The sequence below is a fragment of the Daucus carota genome, chromosome 1 (genome assembly GCF_001625215.2).
Source record: "Daucus carota subsp. sativus chromosome 1, DH1 v3.0, whole genome shotgun sequence".
Classification (NCBI taxonomy): domain Eukaryota; kingdom Viridiplantae; phylum Streptophyta; class Magnoliopsida; order Apiales; family Apiaceae; genus Daucus; species Daucus carota.
The window spans coordinates 18,969,712-18,979,329 of NC_030381.2; the positions used below are offsets into that span (position 1 = coordinate 18,969,712).

General features: G+C 40.6%; 1 long non-coding RNA gene across 1 annotated transcript in view; it reads right to left on the bottom strand.

Annotated features, from left to right (window-relative positions):
* The window catches only part of LOC135152353 (uncharacterized), a 29,176-nt gene extending 21,725 nt beyond the window's left edge, over positions 1-7,451 (bottom strand). Inside the window, exon 1 of the long non-coding RNA XR_010291425.1 lies at positions 7,403-7,451. This is a non-coding gene — a long non-coding RNA (uncharacterized LOC135152353). The remainder of the gene's footprint in view (positions 1-7,402) is intronic.
* Positions 7,452-9,618: the final 2,167 nt, after the last annotated feature.

Genomic DNA, 9,618 nt, shown 5'->3' on the forward strand with positions numbered 1-9,618 from the left:
ATTGTATATTGTATTAGGGTTTAGGAGAATTTAATGGGATTTGGTGGGTTTTGTGTTTATATAAGGATTGTAGAGTTGGTTAGGGTTTTTTGGATGATTTCGGCTAGGCTGCAAAAATTAGGATTGTGGGCTTTTTAAAACGAAAAAAAAATAATTTTTGTGTGAAAACTCGGCTGACTCGGCAGTCAGTAGCGCGGGCCGCGCTACGTATAGCGCGGGCGCATGTGCAACTAGCTGCGGGCGCGCTGACACTGCGCGGGCGCGCTAGTGTCTGACACCGGAGGCCGAATTTTTCGATTTTTGTGTTTTGAGGTTTACACTGGTACCAATGTGGTTCCAATGCGTGGGTTGCCTCCCACGAAGCGCTTGTTTAAGTAGTCTAGCTCGACGTGAAGTCCAGAATTAATCCGATTCCGATGAAGAATCGTGGTTTGTACCTCACGATTCACATTTCCGCCAAGTAAGGCTTCAAAACCTTTGACCATTAACCTTAAATGATTCCTCCGGTGTCTTGCATAGATTTCTACTGCACCGTGGGAAAATACCGTCTTGACTGTAAATGGCCCTGACCAGCGTGACTTGAGTTTCCCTGGAAACAGCTTCAACCGAGAGTTACAATAGCACCAATTGACCAACACAAACGATTTTGTATCAGCCGCTGATCATGCAATCTTTTCACCTTTTCTTTGTAGAGTTTGTTATTTCATAAGCACGGAGGCGAAACTCCTCTTAGCTCATTGAGTTGCTCATTCGTTTCTCTCCAGCTAATTGTAAGTCGAAGTTCCACTCTTTAGGGCCCATAAGCTTAGTTCCAAACTCAACTTGTTAGGGACAAGCCTTGCCAAACACTAACTGAAATGGAGAAGTACCCACGGTTGTTTTATAAGCTGTTCGATAGCCCAAGCAGCCTCTATCTAATCGTAAGGGCCAGTCCTTTCTAGAGGTTAACCCCTTCTCTAATATGCGTTTGTATCTCTCTGTTGGACACTTCAGCTTGACCTTTGTTTGAGGATGATAAAGGCAGTAGCAACCCGCGGTGATTGATACTTATACCTCGTCATCAGGTTGTGAATTCCGATTGCATAGAAATGAGAGCCTTCATCCTGATAATGACTCTAGGGACTCCGAAACGGGTAAAGATTTGTTTTTGTAGAAAATTGCAAGACCACCTTAGCATCATTTGTAGGTAAGGCTTCACCTCCACCATTTTAGACACGTATCAACTGCCAATAGAATATACTGGTTGTGCAAGACGAAACGAACGGTCCCATAAAGTCAATACCCCAAACATCCAATATTTCAACTTCCAAAAGCATTTTAAGAGGCCTTTCATTCTCCTAGAAAATCTTACCTGTACGTTGACATCGATCGCAACCCACACAAATTGATGAGCATCTTTTAACAAGTTGGCCAGTAAAAAACCTGCTTGAAAGTACCCTCTTTGCTGTCTTCTCTCCGCTTCTAATGGCCCCCATAACCAGTGGAATGGCACTCACGCAAAACTCCCTCAACTTCATTATTAGGAATACACCGTCTAGAATCTTGATCGACCTCCTTGTTTAAACAGAAAGGGTTCATCCCAAATATACCATTTCACATCTGTGAAGGAATTTCTTCGCGTTGAGCATAAGAGAATTCTGGAGGAATGACCTTACTCACTAGATAATTCACATGTCAGCAAAACCTTGCTTTCTGCTTCAACTCCAAACACACTGTTCGTCTCGGGGAGAAATTCATGATTGAGTGTTGCGGTAGTTTGTGTTGCTGTGATCTTCTAGTCTGGTAAATGATCGCTACCTGATTTTCTTGTGCCCTTCGATCTTTAATTTCCACATCAAATTCTTGAGCAATACAAAACCCAGCGAATTAGTCTTGGTTTAGAACTCTTTCTTTGTGAATGAGATATCGAATGGCTGCATTGATCAGTATATACCACTTACCTTTGTTCCAAGAAGGAAGACCTGAACTTCTCAAAGCTAAAGACAAATAAGCAGAGTTCTTTTCCAGTAGTGTGTAGTTTCATTGTGCATCATTTAATGTTTGCTGGCATAGTAGATAACATGAAAACACATTGCTTGTTCGCTGGCCCAGTACAGCTCCTACAGCATATCACTGGCATCACACATTAATTCGAATGGTTTACTCCAATCAGTTGCAGTGATGATAGGTGTGATGTTTCAACTCTTTCCAGGATTTCAAGGCTTCCAAGCACTCCTCATCAAATTTGATGGAATGTCTTCTCTAACAGATTGCAAAGAGGTTAGAAATTTTCGAGAAATCCTTGATGAACCTCGACTAGAAACCTGCATGACCAAGGAAGCTTCGGACGCCCTTGACTGAAAGTGGTGGAGGAAGATTTTATTGTTCTCCACCTTAGCTTTTCGACTTCTAGTCCCTTGGCCGATACATTATGCCCCATATGATTCCTTCTTGCACCATGGAAATGACATTTTCCCAATTGAGAATCAGATTAGTTTCCACACAGCGCTTAAGAACCATTCTAAGATTCGTGAGGCATTCGTCATAAGATTTTCCAATACAGAAAGTCATCCATGAATACCTCCACATTGATGCCGATATCTCTGAGAATATTGCCATCATGCACCTTGAAAAGTGGCTGGTGCACCCCACTAAACCAAAAGGTACTCTTCGGAATGCCAAAGTACCATAAGGGCATGTAAAGGTTGTCTTTTCTTGATCTTCCGGAGAGAAATAGCACATCTGATTATTAGCCAGACTACCCATCTAACAGACAATAGAACTCATGGCCAGCCACCTGTCAAGCATCTTACAATAAAAGGCAGAGGGGAAGTGATCTTTTCTTGTAGCTTTATTCAGCTTTCTGTAGTCCATGCAAATCCTCCAACCGCGTGACAGTTCTAGTTGGATGAGTTCCCCTTTTCGTTGCTACTACTGTCATTCCTCCTTTCTTAGGCACGCATTGTACTGGGCTCACCCATGAGCTATCTGAAATTGGATATATGATACCTGCATCGAGCCATTTAAGAATCTCTTTCTTTACACCTCCTTCATGATAGGATTTAACCTTCTTTGTTGTTCCACTAGGTTGCTTCCTTCTTCAATGAGAATTTGTGCTGACAAAATGATGGACGATCCTTGATATCAGCTATAGTCCACCCATTGCTGTTTGTTTGAATTCCCTTGCACCCTCAAAGTTTTTCCTCTTCCTCACCTGACAAGTTAGCTGCAATAATACCGGAAGAGTAGAAACGTTCACCAAGAGAAAGCATACCTCAATGTGATCCGGTAACCGGTTTTAAGTTCAAGTTTAGGTGCTTCGATCACTGATGGTGTAGTGGTTTGTGATCTTCCTTTAATTCTTCTAAGCCAAGAGATTCTACAGGTGGTTCAAAATTCCTTCTGCAAAGGTGATGAGTTAAGTGATGATTTCTTCCAATTCTTCTTCACTGTCCCATTCTCATCATTGGTAAGGATTGCTTCCAATACATCATCCTGTAAAACCCTCTGGCTATTGCTTCTTGCCGTAGATCAAGTACTCCATACTGAAACAAGATTCCTCATCGGTTGGTAATTCATTGCATTGAATACTGAACGTGACCGTCTGATCTTGTATTCTCATTGTAGTTCCCCTTTTTGGACATCGATCAATGTTTGCCCGGTGGCTAAGAAGGGTCTACCCAAGATGAATAGGGATCCTTTTGTCTTCTTCAAGTCCAAGAATCACGAAGTCGGCTGGAAATATTATGATTCAACCTGACTAGCACATCTTCCAATTATACCCCCGGATATGTGATCGAACGATCAGCCAGCTGTAAAGACATATTTGTTGGCTTGAGCTCTGGCAGGCCAAGTTGTGTGAAGATAGATAGAGCATCAGATTGATGCTAGCCCCAAGTCGCCCAGACACTTATCAAGAGAACTTCCCGATAGTGCAAGGTATAGTAAAGCTTCCCGGATCCTTAGCTTAGGTGGTAATTTCTGTTGAAGTACAGCACTACATTCCTCCGTTAAAGCCACGGTCTCTAACTCTTCGAGCTTTAGCTTTTTTGAAAGAATACCCTTCATGAACATTGGCATAACTAGGCATTGCTCGAGTGCTTCAGAATGGACTGTTTGATGTGAAGCTTTGAATACTTCAGGAATTTACCAAATTGTTTATCCAGCTGCTGTTTTTTTAACTCCTAGGAAATGGATGGTGGTGGATATATGGTTTTGACCTCGGAGCAGCTGCGAGGAATGCCTTATCCTTTTCAACAGTAGGGTTGGTGCCAATTGTATTTGAAGGAACTTCTGCTGGAATTTCTTGCGGATTATCACCCTGACTCTTGTACAATGTTGAGGTAGGGCCCTGTTGTAGTTTTTCCACGATCTCAGCGTAATGGATTGGACTTGCTCTTTAGGGTCCCTCTTACATGGACCTCTGTATCACTAGGGAGATTCCCCTTGGTCTGCTTAGTAAAGCGTTAGCTAACTGACCGACTGTGTCTCCAAGGCTTTTAAAGTTACTGCTTGGACTCTTGTACATGAGCCTTAGCTTTCATGTCAGACCTTTCGTTAGCTTGGCCCATGATTCTGAAATCCGGGGGGGTGTGATATGGCTTGTTAGGTGCCATACTGTTGTGAATTTCCAGCCTGACTGTATCTGTTTAGGTCCCTGTTGAAATCCTTGTTGAGGTGGTTTTATACCCCTGTATTACTCCAGCTGAAATTAGGATGATTTCGGTTGTTAGGGTGATAAGTGCTGGACAGGCTGTTGACCTCTCTGAAGTTGCTCACAAATTGGCTGATTCACTAGAATGGCACACTGATCAGTAGCATGAGTACCAGCACATAATTCGCAAATAATGATTGTGTGAATTCCTTGGTGAGCCAGAGGTACGACCTTCAATCGTGAGAGCTTTTTAAGTTGACTGCTATAGCTGTAGACGTGTCAGATCAAGAATTCCGGCTACTTTCCCTTGGTAAGTCTTTGAGTAGGGTTCCTGATATTCATTAGCCGCATCATTTCAATAGATCATAAGCTTCTTCATAACTCTTAGCCCATAGCGCACCTCCAGAAGCAGCACTCAAGCATAGGTCTGGATTGAGGTCCAAGACCATTGTCAAAACTGTTTTTTGCATCCATCCGGCATACCATGGTGGGGAACTTTTTAGCATTCTTTTCACCTCTCCAGGCTTCACAGAATGTTTCTCCTGATTGTTGAGAGATGAGATGGATCGAGCATTTCGTTAGTGCAGCGTCTTTGCCATGGGAGAATTTAGTGAGAAATTCTGAGCCAGATCTTCCCATGTAGGTAATCGAACCAGATGGTAAAGAATTTAACCATCCCTTGGCCTTATCTTTCAGTGAAAATGGGAAGAGGAAAAGTCTTAACTTCACAGCTTCATCAGAGACGTCATGAATTTGAACGTGTCACAGTCTCTATAAATTCCGTTATATGCATATTTGGGTCTTCAGTGGAGAACCCCCATACTGTTACCGAGTTCTGAACCATTTGAATAGTTCCCTGGTTGATTTCAAGGCTTTGGCTGCGATTGCAGGCCTGACAATGCTGATTGGATATCATCGATCTTTGGCATAGAGAATCCTTCAATGCCTTGCTGTCTGGTTGTGCTTCAGGTTCTGTCATTGTTTCAGAATCGAGAAGAAGAAGTAGAAGATGAAATCAATTGCTTTCTTACGGGTCTGAGAACGTGTTTGCATAAACGCGACCCAAAGTACCTGGAACTAAAGAAAAGAAGGAAAAAAGTGAGATGAGAAATAGATCCTATCAGTGAATTTTAATGCACATGATGACAAGTACATAAACTATTAATTAACACCGAGTCCCCGCAGCGGCGCCAAAAATGTTCGCAACAAATCTACACTACACGCAAGCGCACGTGATCACAAGTATATATTAAGTTCGATCCCACAGAGACTGGTGAATTAAGATACGCACCATGCAACAATGTATGATCAATTATCACTGCTAAGACAATTAACAAGGATTGGTTTCTTTTATACTAAAACTAAAATTTACTAATCAATTTCAGATAGGAAAAACATGGATTCTAAACTTCATTATCGAATTCATCTAGAATTGAATTTACTGATTAACATGCGTACTGTTGATCCTAATCAGACAACACAAAGTAATACATGCCAACTCTCGTTGCACAATATCATACCAATCAAAATCCACAATTAAGATAGAAATCATGGACACCAACAAAGCTCAGACCGATATCTCTTATAGCGGTTAGTGTAAGCAGAGAGGTTTAATAACAAGTCATCTATCGCGATTACATAGGGTGATAAAAATAGTTCAAGTCTACCAAAAATATGTTTCATTCACATAATCCTATGTTTACATGGCATGTTCTAAATTCAATCATCCACTCTCGCTTCAGAAAGAATTAACAAACAACTTAGAAGTTAGCACGCTCCTATAGAAATAAAGCACGGCTCAGCAAAGAAATCAACGTACGTCACAAAACAAGTAATTAATATTCGTACTAGTTACATCGATAAATCCATTAGAATCCCACTGAAGGCGTTTAGTTCATATCGAACTAATCGACATCATGGGTTCTAGTGAAAACATTATAGAAAGAAAGACAAGAATTAATGTGAATAAAATGCTTGAATTAATATATAAGGATCACACGCACAGATTTGATGTTCACGATCTTGCTCGAAACTGTCCCCTCCTCGCAAAGAACGATCAATACAACTGATATGTGCTTCGTAAAAATTAAACTATGATTCGATATTGTTCTCTACTAAAACTACTTATACGAGGCTAGGGTTTTTACACACGAGAAATATAACATTGCATTGACTAGTCAACCGGGCCTCGACCGCTGCGAAAATCCACTAAAAAGCTGTAAAAATCGGCCCGGGGAGTTCTGCTGGGGCGGCCGCGCTTAACTTAGCGCAGGCGCGCTAGTTGGTGCAGTTAGTAGCGCGGGCGCGCTACCACTTAGCGCGGGCGCGCTATTCTGCACTGGCAGCTCCGTTTCTTCGTTTCTCGCTCGTTCTCGCGTGCATGTCCTTCCTCGCTTCTAGTACCACTTCCGTAGGTGATCACGTGTTGCATTTAGCACATGCAACAACCCTTTAAACCCCTAGATAGCTCTAGTTGACGAGTGTGCTCTCGTGAGGGTTTGTAGAAGATTGTACCCACAAAATCCCAAGTCTTGTGAATCCACAATTCTCTATTCTGCAAATAATGCACCCACAACAACCTAAAATGATAGAAATCACTTCATCACCTCAACTGTGACTACAGAACAAAAACAATCAAAACAATCAAAAGACACTAAACCACTTAAGTACAACCAACCAATTTAAGGTGGAAATGAAGGCTCTAAGTGTTGTATAAATACCACTTATCATGCGGCTCCTAAAAGAGAGGAGAGAGAGTGAGCTCTTTACTTTTTAAAGAGCCTCTAAGAGTCTCTTGGAGCTCTATTTTGGACATGGCGTCTTATTTTTTTTACTTAAAGCTCAATTGAGAGTCTCTTGGAGGATGATCTGCTACCATGGTAGTAGGAAGTGTTCCCTCTCTATAAAAAAACAAACAGGGCATAATTAATTGCAAGTACCTACCTCCTATAGAACATGTGTTTGTTTTTATCACTCCAAAGAAACAGCAGTGACACATCTCTCTATCCAATATAGTTCTGGTTAAAAGACTCTGAAAACAGCCTAGTGGTGATTAAGCTTTTTTCTCCTTGCATCTGTGCACACTTCCAAGCGCCCCAGCATTGTGATTAGGAAAAGCGTAAAATATACGCTTAATCCGCTGATGAAAACATGCCATGGCACACCTGTCAGATAAACCCACCAAGCATCAGAAATCCAAAAAATAATTAAAAAGAGAGACGGGGAGGGAACGCAACAGCAACACATCAAACACAACTTGAAGATGTGAGTTCCTTAGAAGTGCAAAACTAATTGGTCTGAAGCCATCTTCCTGGCAAATTTGTACATGATAACAGATGTTTGACGTATGCATGTATCGCAACTAAGTTGTCGTCGTTAATGATATTGTATACTACTACGGATCATATGGCTACAAAGCTAGTAGTATGTCAGATTGCCAAGAAAGGCCTTTTATACTTTGGGCTTCCCTGAGGACATGTTCATTGGGACCACAACCTACATTTGGCACATGAAAATAATTAATAAACACTCAGAGAAAAGGTGGGTAGGAGAATCGAGAAGGTTAGTATAACATGCAGCTACAGCATAGGTAAACCTTTCTTCCAAACTTCCGTAAATACTGATTAAGTATTGAAGTCGCATCCACAAGCCTCTCTTTCTGTAACAAAGGAGTACATAAGGATAAATGAATATCAGAGAATTACAATAGCATGGTTCCCAAACAAGGTTATATGTCATAACCAGACATAAGTAGGTCTGACTGGCATGGAACCACAGGCACTTAGTTCGCCATTTTGTATTCCAGAATCCTCCACCTGAAAGTCACCTTAAGCTGAATGAGAAATTTAAGGCACTCCAGTAACTCCGTTTAATCTTTCATTTTAATGGCGCATGAAGTCAAATTATAGTTCTAGGGGTGGCAAAATCCGACACAACCCGAACCCAACAGAAACCCCACTCAAAAAAGTACGAATTGGGTCAGTTGTTTCATATTTCGGGTGGTGGTAATTTTTACCTGAAAAAACTCGGGTCAGGTTCGGGTTGCCCGGTGTACCCGAACCAACCCGAAATATTTTATATAATATATTGATGTATCAATATCAATATACAATACTAGAATTATCTAATACCTTGTCATATTTTATTAATATTAAATAAATATCACTTTATTTAATTAATACTATTAGTTTAATTAGTACAATAAAAAACATCAATTCATATAATAAAATAATTAACTATAATTAAATTCGGGTCAAATCGGGTCATTTTGAGTTAATCAGGTACTGAATGGTTTGGTTTGGGTTAAATTTTTTACCCATTTAGGTTCGGGTTGCCCCAAAAACTGGATCCAGTAGTAAGAAACCCTGACTCATTACCCGAAAATTGCCACCTCTATGCGAGACATTAATTAATTCCTTCATTTCCGCACAATTTTTCTTTTGGTAGAATCCACCAAATTCAGCAAATTTTGTTCTCTATATTATATTATTTCTGAATATTAGCTATTAAATATCTAGATATAACTATATTCCACAAAATTAAAGACGACGCCTAAAAGTCATAAATCTAACCAGAATATACCCCATTTTTTCTACACAACTTGTGTGAAAAGAATTGCATTCCATCATACTACCAGATCCAAATTCTTAGGGATTATATGCAGGATATGGTTTATCTTCTATAAAAAAGGCCCTTTCAAGTGACATGGATATTCACTTCATCCATTACATTTTACTACAGAGTAGAATATAGTTGTGCAAGACATATGAATGGCGCAGACTGATGCATTAAAGTTGCTCATTAGTTGTAAGAGGGTCCAAATTTGATGCTGTCTAAGTCACTCTACGTTACGATAAAACAACCTAATCTCGATACCTTGTTTCAGTCTTTGCTTTTTAGACGGAGATACTGTAGAAGTGGAATCCATAAACTTCAGCCTGACGCATTTATCAACTATATGTTCACTAGCAGGGAAGAGATATCTA